Genomic DNA, 12,083 nt, shown 5'->3' with positions numbered 1-12,083 from the left:
ACTGCTCTCTCTTAGGAGAGAAGGACTGGTGGGTGGGGTGGGAGGTGGGGGGGGGGGGTGCTTACACTAACAGGCTGAGGATACTGCATCGCAGTACTCGTGATAAGAATTAGCGAGCATTGGCAGTAATGGCATCGTTTGCTGAACTTAAACGTGATACAACACAGGTTGCGTAAAATATGAGAGGCACAGATATAAGTAATTCTTTTCTTTGATGAAAGAGAGGCTAAGGTTGAATATTAAATGTAAAAATACAAAATAATGTTGAAATTGTTAATTAGGATTCAAATACCAGTTAATCATTAATTTTAGTCCCTGTATCGAACCTCAGTCTATATTGTGCAAGTTCTTTAAACCATGTAAGTGAGAATCTGGTAGCCAAATTATATGAATAATATTACGTTTCTGGAATTTGTTTTCGTACACCCACTCGATGACTAAGCTCAGCTGATTTACTTTCCACTAAAATGTAATAGTAATTTCTGTAAAAACACTTAAGTGGTAGGGTTAATCTGAATAAAAACTCTGTAGTCGAATGTAGATTTACTTCGCAAGCTTATTTACGAAATTATCTCAAGACGCAATCCATTACGGTGACAGTATGCCTCTGCTATACGTACGTCCATCATCATCAGTATGAGTGCACGTAAAGGACAACAGTGACAATGAATAACGGCAGATAAGTCAACTCCTTTTATAAGTCACACTAATGCCGCGAGAAAGCAAACGGTGGACGGCGATTTTAAAACTCACATGCACTACCCTTTGGATGGTTCAAATGGCTCTGAGCACTATGGGACTTAACTTCTAAGGTCATCAGTCCCCTAGAACTTAGAACTACTTAAACCTAACTAACCTAAGGACATCACACACATCCATGCCTGAGGCAGGATTCGAACCTGCGACCGTATCGGCCGCGCGGTTCCGGACTGTAGCGCCTTTAACCGCTTGGCTACCACGGCCGGCTACTACCCTTTGGAGAGTAATGATATTAGTGATTCTTACGAAGCAAGTTCCCGACTTAATTATTTACGTGATACTATAACACTATGAAACCTTACGTGGCGTGATATACATTATGCCACTGTACAGACCTATTAAACATTTTGAGATTGATAAAGAGGTGTGATATCGACTTATACATTTATTGTCTCATTACAAATTATACTGGGTATTATTATTTCATCTATTTTCAGGTCATTCAAGTGTTACTTTATGATGCGTACGTATTGTGTACATTTACACACAGTACACATAATTACATTACCAGACACGTGTCCAGTTACTTTTTATGTAACCGCTATAAAAGCTTATACGCTTTGGAACTTTGTACTGGGCGAACGACAGCCATAACAGTGTGGGCAGCCATTAGCAGGGCTAATGAACTCGGTTAGTAAGAATTGCGAGTAATGTCCACAGAAGGAGCTCTCTCTGGAAAGTTGTAGGTGGTTAAGTCATTATTTATTTCAACAACACAACCGGTAACACAGTCCCGCGCGAAAAATTGCACGTCAAAAGTCTGAATGTCGAAACCTTTTCTACATCTACATATCTACATATACAGGGTGAGTCACCTAACGTTACCGCTGGATATATTTCGTAAACCACATCAAATACTGACGAACCGATTCCACAGACCGAACGTGAGGAGAGGGGCTAGTGTAATTGTTTAATACAAACTATACAAAAATGCACAGAAGTACGTTTTTTTAACACAAACCTACTTTTTTAATGGAACTACGTTAGTTTTGTTAGCACATCTGAACATATAAACAAATACGTAATCAGTGCCGTTTGTTGCATTGTAAAATGTTAATTACATCCGGAGATATTGTAACCTAAAGTTGACGCTTGAAACCTCCGACGTTCAGCTGCGTGTTGTAACAAACTCGGGCCACGGTCGGCAAGCAGCATCTACAGGGACATGTTTACTATGACGGCCGTGTTTACGAGTGTGGCAGTAGTGCACTGTTGTGGTTTGGGCTAGCTGTTGCAGTGTCCGCATGTAGCGCTTGCTGCTATTGTTATTCTGCATTCGTCTCCGCACGCAGACCAACTGTAGTACACCGTGTTACCAGACGTCTGTGATAGTGTAGTGTTGTAGGAACTGTGACCATGGTGTATTCGAACTCTGAAAAGGCGGAGATGATACTCATCTATGGCGAGTGTCGACGAAATGCAGCTGAAGCCTGCAGGGTGTATGCAGAACGGTACCCGGACAGAGAGCATCCAACGTACCGCACATTGCAAAACATCTACCGCCAACTGTATGCAACAGGTATGGTCGTAGCACGCAAACGGGTCCGTAACAGGCCCGTTACAGGAGAAGCGGGTGCAGTTGGTGTGTTAGCTGCTGTTGCCATGAACCCACACATTACACGGGGCATTGCGAGAGCCGGTGGACTGAGTCAAAGTAGTGTCATGCGCATACTGCATCGTCACCGCTTTCACCCGTTTCATGTGTCGCTACATCAGCAATTACATGGTGATGACTTTAATCATCGAGTGCAATTCTGTCAATGGGCATTAACAGAGAATGCGTTGCAGTTCTACCTGTTTACCGATGAAGCGGGTTTCACAAACCACGGGGCAGTGAATCTACGGAACATGCGTTACTGGTCCGTGGACAATCCTCGCTGGCTCAGACAGGTAGGGCGACAGCGACCGTGAACTGTAAACATATGGTGCGGAATCATTGGCGACCACCTCATTGGTCCTCACTTCATTGCAGGGGGCCAAACAGCTGCAACATACATCGCGTTTCTACAGACTGATCTGCCAACGTTGCTCGAAAATGTCCCACTGGAAACGCGTCGACGTATGTGGTATCAGCATGATGGTGCACCTGCACATTCCGCAATTAACACTAGGCTGACCCTTGACAGGATGTTCGACGGGCGTTTCATAGGACGTGGAGGACGCATAAATTGGCCAGCCCGTTCTCCTGATCATACACCTCTGGACTTCTTTCTGTAGGGTACGTTAAAGGAGAATATGTACCGTGATGTGCCTACAACCCCAGAGGATATGAAACAACGTACTGTGGCAGCCTGCGGCGACATTACACCAGATGTACTGCGACGTGTACGACATTCATTACACCAGAGATTGCAATTGTGTGCAGCAAATGATGGCCACCACATTGAACATCTATTGGTCTGACATGTCGGGACACACTCTATTCCACTCCGTAATTGAAAACGGAAACCACGTGTGTACGTGTACCTCTCCCCTCATGGTAATGTACATGTGCGTCAGTGAAAAAGACCAATAAAAAGGTGTTAGCATGTGGACGTAATGTGCTGTTCCAGTCTCTTCTGTACCTAAGGACCATCACCGTTCCCTTTGGATCCCTACGTAATTCGGTGCTCTCCGATTCACACGATCGAACAGCGGAGGAGTGGTACTCAAGCGTCAACTTTAGGTTACAATATCTCCGGATGTAATTAACATTTTACAATGCAACAAACGGCACTGATTACGTATTTGTTTATATGTTCCGATGTGCTAACAAAACTAACGGGGTTCCATTTAAAAAAACGTAGGTTTGTGTTAAAAAACATACATCCGTGCATTTTTTTATGGTTTGTATTAACCAATGACACTAGCCCCTCTCCTCACGTTGGGTCTGTGGAATCGATTCGTCAGTATTTGATGTGGTTTACGAAATATATCCAGCGGTAATGTTAGGTGACTCACCCTGTATACTCCGCTAGCCAACAAGCGGTGTGTGACGGAGGACACAATTCGCGCCAAAGTCATCTTTCCACCCCTCTGTTCCACTCGCGGATCGCGCAAGGGAAAAACGACTGTCTGAACGCCTCAGTATGAGCTCTGATTTCTCTTATCTTTGAATGGTTATCACTGAGCGATTTGAAAGTTGGTGGTAATAATATATGCTCTGCATCCTCGGCGAAGATCGGATTTCGGAATTTAGTGAGCAGCCCCTTCCGTTTAGCGCGTCGTCTATCCGCAAGTGTGTCCCACTTCAAACTTTCAATGAGATTTGTAACACTCTCGTCATGGATAAATGTACCAGTCAAGAATCTTGCCGCTCTTCTTTGGATCTTCTCAGTGTCTTGAATCAGACCCACTTTGTAAGGGCCCCATAGTCTAAGACTGGACGAACTAACGTATTGTTAGCAATTTCCTTTGTTGAAGGACTGCATCCCTTCAGGTTTCTACCAATAAACCGTAATCTAGAGTTCGCCTTACCCGTTACTTGTGTAATCTGATCATTCCATTTGAGATCATTTCGAATAGTCACACCCAGATACTTGACTGATGTTACCGCTTCCAAAGACTGATCACTTATTTTGTACTCAAACGTTAATGGGGATTTTCGCCTTGTTATACGCAGCAGGTTACACTTATAAATATTGAGAGATAACTGCCAGTCATTACACCACGCATTCCTGCAAGTTCTCATTGATTTGTTCACAACTTTCGTGTGATACTACTTTCCTGTAGACTACAGCATCATCGGCAAACAGTCTAATGCCGCTTTTCATGCAACGAGAGATCTCAGTTCTCACATGACGTGCTTGTTTATTACAGATGTCATCTACTGAAACTGTATGGGATGTGGTCACTTTATTACTGATGGCTGATGGTTCAGATGGCTCTGAGCACTATGGGACTTAACATCTGAGGTCATCAGTCCCCTAGAACTTAGAACTATTTAAACCTAACTAACCTAAGGACATCACACACATCCATGCCCGAGGCAGGATTCGAACCTGCGACCGTAGCGGCCGCGCGGTTCCAGACTGAAGCTTCTAGAACCGCTCGGCCACACCGGCCGGCTTTATTACTGCTTTATCAAGAAATTTGTAGGATTCGTTCGTGGCAATGCAATATATTTTCCCAGTAGTACATAATCACCAATCAAGCCATTTAACGAAAATGAGAAATCTTCTCCTGTTCAGTACCGATTCGGAAATGAATTTCGTTACGTAGTTAGTTCCTTTGAATGAGATCCCTAATTCTCCCTCGCAGCATGCACCTTTCCCTCCCTGCAAAAGAGTACTCTGATAGGGCGTGAAAAAGGCAGGTCCTTCAAGTAGTCGGCCGAACTTGTAGCTGAGCGATTTACAGCGTATTATGTCTGCCGTCAGCGCTGCCGGTTCGCATTTCCTCTCCACCCGCAGCCAATAAATCTCTTGGGACCGGTACGTCACGCCGTGATTCGCTGCCGCCTAATGCAGCCTTCATCAGACCGTGACGGAGATCGATAGTGTCATTCAGTCCCGCTGATGCCTTTCGCGCGTAGGTGGTACAATACGAACTGATGAAAGTGAACACTTCCTGCAAATAGGTCAGTGTTATTAAATGAAGTTGCAGACAACAGGTTACCGAAGCTTAATGTCAACCACAAGAAGGCGCTCCAATAGCTCTAGTAACTGAACCACGATGCAAGATTCATATTTAACTGATTACAGGCAGCACAGCAAATGTCACTGTCCTTCGTACAGTGTTGTACAATAATCATACACTGGTTAATACCAAATACAGATTCTTTTTCATACACAACGTGCGGTGTTTGTTGAATTTATTGGAAATGTAACGTGATTCTACGTCATAATAAATCGTAACTAGTCGTGTTACCTTAATAATAGTGACATACAGCTTAAATCACTTAATAAAGGCAAGGCCTCCGGTCCAGATTATATACCAGTCAGATTCCTCTCAGAGTATGCTGATAAAATGGCTCCATATTTAGCAATTATATACAACCACTCGCTCACAGAAAGATCCGTACCTAAAGACAGGAAAATTGCTCAAGTCACACCAATGTCCAAAAAGAGAAGTACGAGTAATCCGCTGAATTACAGGCCTATATCACTAACGTCGATTTGCAGTAGGATTTTAGCACGTATACTGTATTCGAACATTATGAAGTACCTCGAAGAAAACGATTTCTTGACGTATAGTCAGCACGGATTCAGAAAATATCGTTTTTCTAAAGTAATAAGTGCTATGGACAGGGGATGTCAAATTGATTCCATATTTTTAGATTTCCAGAAGGCTTTCGACACCGTTCCTCACAAGCGTCTTCTAACCAAACTGCGTGCCTACGGAGTATCGCCTCAGTTGTGCGACTGGATTCGTGATTTCCTGTCAGAAACGTCACAGTTCGTAGTAATAGACGGAAAGTCATCGAGTAAAACAGAAGTAATATCCGGCGTTCCCCAAGGAAGTGTGATAGGCCCTCTATTGTTCCTGATCAATATTAACGACATAGGAGACAATCTGAATAGCCGTCTTAGATGGTTTGCAGATGATGCTGTCATTTACCGTCCTGTAAAGGCATCAGATGATCAAAACGACTTGCAAAATGATTTAGATAAGTCATCTGTATGGTGCGAAAAGTGGCAGTTGACATTGAATAAGGAAAAGTGTGAAGTTATTCACATGAGTACTAAAAGCAATCAGGTAAATTTCGATCACGCGATAAGTCACACAAATCTGAAAGCTGTAAATTCAACAAAATACTTAGGGATTACAATTACAAATAACCTAAATTGGAACGATCACATAGATAATATTGTGGGTAGAGCAAACCAAAGACTGCGATTCATTGGCAGAGCACTTAGAAGGTGCAACACGTCTACCAAAGAGACTGCTTACACTACGCTTGTCCGCCCTGTTCTGGAGTATTGCTGTGCGGTGTGGGATCCGCATCAGGTGGGACTGACGGATGACATCGAAAAGTACAAAGAAGGGCAGCTTTTTATGTATTATCGCGAAATAGGGGAGATAGTTTCAGAGACATGATACGTGAATTGGAGTGGCAATCATTAAAACAAAGGCGTTTTTCGTTGCGACGGGATCTTCTCATGAAATTGCAATCACCAGCTTTCTCCTCCGATTGCGGAAACATTCTGTTGGCACCCACCTGCATAGGGAGAAATGATCATCACGACAAAATAAGAGAAATCAGGGCACAGAAAAATTTAAGTGTTCGTTTTTCCCGCGTGCCGTTCGAGAGTGGAACAGTAGAGAGTCAGCATAAAGGTGGTTCATTGAACCTTCTGCCAGGCATTTTATCGTGAATAGCAGAGTAATCACGTAGATGAAGATGTAGATGTATTTTGTGATAGCACAGGCAACGTCAGCATTGTGGTGTCAAATAGCACAAAGGCATCAGTTGTAAAGTTTTAGAAATTTTTCCTTAATATCTAGGAAGACCATAGAGATGAGTAAATTTCTTTTTAGGAAACAAAGCTCTTTTGAGCTGCAGTAAGAAGTGAACTTCTGTAAATTTGTTTCCTTAAGAACAATATTATAATAACCCGTTTCCCCCGCATTTATTACTCAGATTTATATTAGTCAGTGGGTGATTTACGAGGAGTGGCGTACGCGTACCGACATTGCAGATATTCAAGGTCAGGCGGAATTGTGAACAGCAGTTACCTACACATTGTGACGGAAAAGTTAAGTGCTTTGATAGGGATAGCCTCACCATTTCGGGGAAGAGTCTAAACGTTGAAACGGAGCAATGTTGAAAGGTCCCGCCGGCCGTAGTGACCGTGCGGTTCTAGGCGCTGCAGTCTGCAGCCGAGCGACCGCTACGCTCGCAGGTTCGAATCCTGCCTCGGGCATGGATGTGTGTGATGTCCTTGGGTTTAATTAGTTTAAGTTCTAGGCGACTGATGACCTCAGAAGTTAAGTCGCATAGTGCTCAGAGCCATTTTTTTGAAAGGTCCACTTGATGACTGCGGTTATTACGGTGGAGTATTCTAACGTTTATTAATGTGTGTCTAGCAAACTGTCAAGCAATCTGCCCACCACGTCTCTACCACACTTAGTAAACAAACGGTGGCGACTCAATTGTAGATGCGACGATGATAGTAATTTTGGTGTCTGTCACCTGTAAAATACAATTATTTTTGCAGCATTGCGTGCGTGAAAATGTCTTTGAAGACGACTGCTGGCACTTTCATCATTTCTATTTAAAAACGAGAGGATAACTGGCGAATAAGCTTTTCACTAATATGAATAATGAAGGGAGACAGAAAGTAAAAATGATGCGATGTCCAAAACTGTATTTTGTATTCTGGACAGCTTCCAAACTTTATAATCGAGAACATTCCGGTTTCAAGGGTACTCTTGAACTTAGACTACTCATCTGAATTTATAAGCAGTTAACCCAGTAAAAGCACCTCAGATTTGGCTATTCGTTTAATTAATTTGTTTTTACACAATATTATAACCTAACGAGAATACAAACAAAACGTCACCGTTTTCAGATCATAAAATCTGTTTTTAATTTTTAGCAACAGAATGTCATATGCAGACACTACCACTCACTGGTGTCCAGAATTAAGATCCAGTGCCCAGTCATAACTGTGTCGTTCACCTGCAAATAAATTATACTTAGCAGCATAGCTGAACAACAGTTTTTCTTTAATTATGTAAGCACTCACCTTAATTCAGTACACAGGGTGTTCATTTTAACTGAAGACATTGAAATATCTCGAAAACTACACATCGGACCAAAAAAGACATTCCGGAGGGCTGAACGGAAGGCCTCTCCAGTTTGTCTGACGAACCGGTTTCAGGCTCTGTCTCAGGCTGATACTGATCTTCGGCCTGACATGGCTGCCTGTCCTGTTCCAGAGGTTGCCCCTCAGTCTGCAAGATCCGGGCGGTCGCAGAGGGTGGGCTTACTGGTAGTTGGCAGCTCCAACGTCAGGCGCGTAATGGGGCCCCTTAGGGATATGGCAGCAAGGGAGGGGAAGAAGACCAAAGTGCACTCCGTGTGCATACCGGGGGGAGTCATTCCAGATGTGGAAAGGGTCCTTCCGGATGCCATGAAGGGTACAGGGTGCACCCATCTGCAGGTGGTCGCTCATGTCGGCACCAATGATGTGTGTCGCTATGGATCGGAGGAAATCCTCTCTGGCTTCCGGCGGCTATCTGATTTGGTGAAGACTGCCAGTCTCGCTAGCGGGATGAAAGCAGAGCTCACCATCTGCAGCATCGTCGACAGGACTGACTGCGGACCTTTGGTACAGAGCCGAGTGGAGGGTCTGAATCAGAGGCTGAGACGGTTCTGCGACCTTGTGGCCTGCAGATTCCTCGACTTGCGCCATAGGGTGGTGGGGTTTCGGGTTCCGCTGGATAGGTCAGGAGTCCACTACACGCAACAAGCGGCTACACGGGTAGCAGTGGTTGTGTGGCGTGGGCTTGGCGGTTTTTTAGGTTAGATGGCCTCGGGCAAGTACAGAAAGGGCAACAGCCTCAACGGGTGCGGGGCAAAGTCAGAACATGCGGGGACCAAGCAGCAATCGGTATTGTAATTGTAAACTGTCGAAGCTGCGTTGGTAAAGTACCGGAACTTCAAGCGCTGATAGAAAGCACTGAAGCTGAAATCGTTATAGGTACAGAAAGCTGGCTGAAGCCAGAGATAAATTCTGCCGAAATTTTTACAAAGGTACAGACGGTGTTTAGAAAGGATAGATTGCATGCAACCGGTGGTGGAGTGTTCGTCGCTGTTAGTAGTAGTTTTTCCTGTAGTGAAGTAGAAGTGGATAGTTCCTGTGAATTATTATGGGTGGAGGTTACACTCAACAACCGAGCTAGGTTAATAATTGGCTCCTTTTACCGACCCCCCGACTCAGCAGCATTAGTGGCAGAACAACTGAGAGAAAATTTGGAATACATTTCACATAAATTTTCTCAGCATGTTATAGTCTTAGGTGGAGATTTCAATTTACCAGATATAGACTGGGACACTCAGATGTTTAGGACGGGTGGTAGGGACAGAGCATCGAGTGATATTATACTGAGTGCACTATCCGAAAATTACCTCGAGCAATTAAACAGAGAACCGACTCGTGGAGATAACATCTTGGACCTACTGGTAACAAACAGACCCGAACTTTTCGACTCTGTAAGTGCAGAACAGGGAATCAGTGATCATAAGGCCGTTGCAGCATCCCTGAATTTGGAAGTTAATAGGAATATAAAAAAAGGGTGGAAGGTTTATCTGTTTAGCAAGAGTAATAGAAGGCAGATTTCAGACTACCTAACAGATCAAAACGAAAATTTCTGTTCCGACACTGACAATGTTGAGTGTTTATGGAAAAAGTTCAAGGCAATCGTAAAATGCGTTTTAGACAGGTACGTGCCGAGTAAAACTGTGAGGGACGGGAAAAACCCACCGTGGTACAACAACAAAGTTAGGAAACTACTGCGAAAGCAAAGAGAGCTTCACTGCAAGTTTAAACGCAGCCAAAACCTCTCAGACAAACAGAAGCTAAACGATGTCAAAGTTAGCGTAAGGAGGGCTATGCGTGAAGCGTTCAGTGAATTCGAAAGTAAAATTCTATGTACCGACTTGACAGAAAATCCTAGGAAGTTCTGGTCTTACGTTAAATCAGTAAGTGGCTCGAAACAGCATATCCAGACACTCCGGGATGATGATGGCATTGAAACAGAGGATGACAAGCGTAAAGCTGAAATACTAAACACCTTTTTCCAAAGCTGTTTCACAGAGGAAGACCGCACTGCAGTTCCTTCTCTAAATCCTCGCACAAACGAAAAAAATGGCTGACATCGAAATAAGTGTCCAAGGAATAGAAAAGCAACTGGAATCACTCAACAGAGGAAAGTCCACTGGACCTGACGGGATACCAATTCGATTCTACACAGAGTACGCGAAAGAACTTGCCCCCCTTCTAACAGCCGTGTACCGCAAGTCTCTAGAGGAACGGAAGGTTCCAAATGATTGGAAAAGAGCACAGGTAGTCCCAGTCTTCAAGAAGGGTCGTCGAGCAGATGCGCAAAACTATAGACCTATATCTCTGACGTCGATCTGTTGTAGAATTTTAGAACATGTTTTTTGCTCGAATATCATGTCGTTTTTGGAAACTCAGAATCTACTATGTAGGAATCAACATGGATTCCGGAAACAGCGATCGTGTGGGACCCAACTCGCTTTATTTGTTCATGAGACCCAGAAAATATTAGATACAGGCTCCCAGGTAGATGCTATTTTTCTTGACTTCCGGAAGGCGTTCGATACAGTTCCGCACTGTCGCCTGATAAACAAAGTAAGAGCCTACGGAATATCAGACCAGCTGTGTGGCTGGATTGAAGAGTTTTTAGCAAACAGAACACAGCATGTTGTTATCAACGGAGAGACGTCTACAGACGTTAAAGTAACCTCTGGTGTGCCACAGGGGAGTGTTATGGGACCATTGCTTTTCACAATATATATAAATGACCTAGTAGATAGTGTCGGAAGTTCCATGCGGCTTTTCGCGGATAATGCTGTAGTATACAGAGAAGTTGCAGCATTAGAAAATTGTAGCGAAATGCAGGAAGATCTGCAACGGATAGGCACTTGGTGCAGGGAGTGGCACCTGACCCTTAACATAGACAAATGTAATGTATTGCGAATACATAGAAAGAAGGATCCTTTATTGTATGATTATATGATAGCGGAACAAACACTGGTAGCAGTTACTTCTGTAAAATATCTGGGAGTATGCGTGCGGAACGATTTGAAGTGGAATGATCATATAAAATTAATTGTTGGTAAGGCGGGTACCAGGTTGAGATTCATTGGGAGAGTCCTTAGAAAATGTAGTCCATCAACAAAGGAGGTGGCTTACAAAACACTCGTTCGACCTATACTTGAGTATTGCTCATCAGTGTGGGATCCGTACCAGATCGGGTTGACGGAGGAGATAGAGAAGATTCAAAGAAGAGCGGCGCGTTTCGTCACAGGGTTATTTGGTAACCGTGATAGCGTTACGGAGATGTTTAACAAACTCAAGTGGCGGACTCTGCAAGAGAGGCGCTCTGCATCGCGGTGTAGCTTGCTCGCCAGGTTTCGAGAGGGTGCGTTTCTGGATGAGGTATCGAATATATTGCTTCCCCCTACTTATACCTCCCGAGGAGATCACGAATGTAAAATTAGAGAGATTAGAGCGCGCACAGAGGCTTTCAGACAGTCGTTCTTCCCGCGAACCATACGCGACTGGAACAGGAAAGGGAGGTAATGACAGTGGCACGTAAAGTGCCCTCCGCCACACACCGTTGGGTGGCTTGCGGAGTATAAATGTAGATGT

The sequence above is a fragment of the Schistocerca cancellata genome, chromosome 1 (assembly GCF_023864275.1).
Source record: "Schistocerca cancellata isolate TAMUIC-IGC-003103 chromosome 1, iqSchCanc2.1, whole genome shotgun sequence".
In the NCBI taxonomy this organism is placed as follows: Eukaryota; Metazoa; Arthropoda; class Insecta; order Orthoptera; family Acrididae; genus Schistocerca; species Schistocerca cancellata.
Note: the sequence above shows the minus strand (reverse complement) of the source record.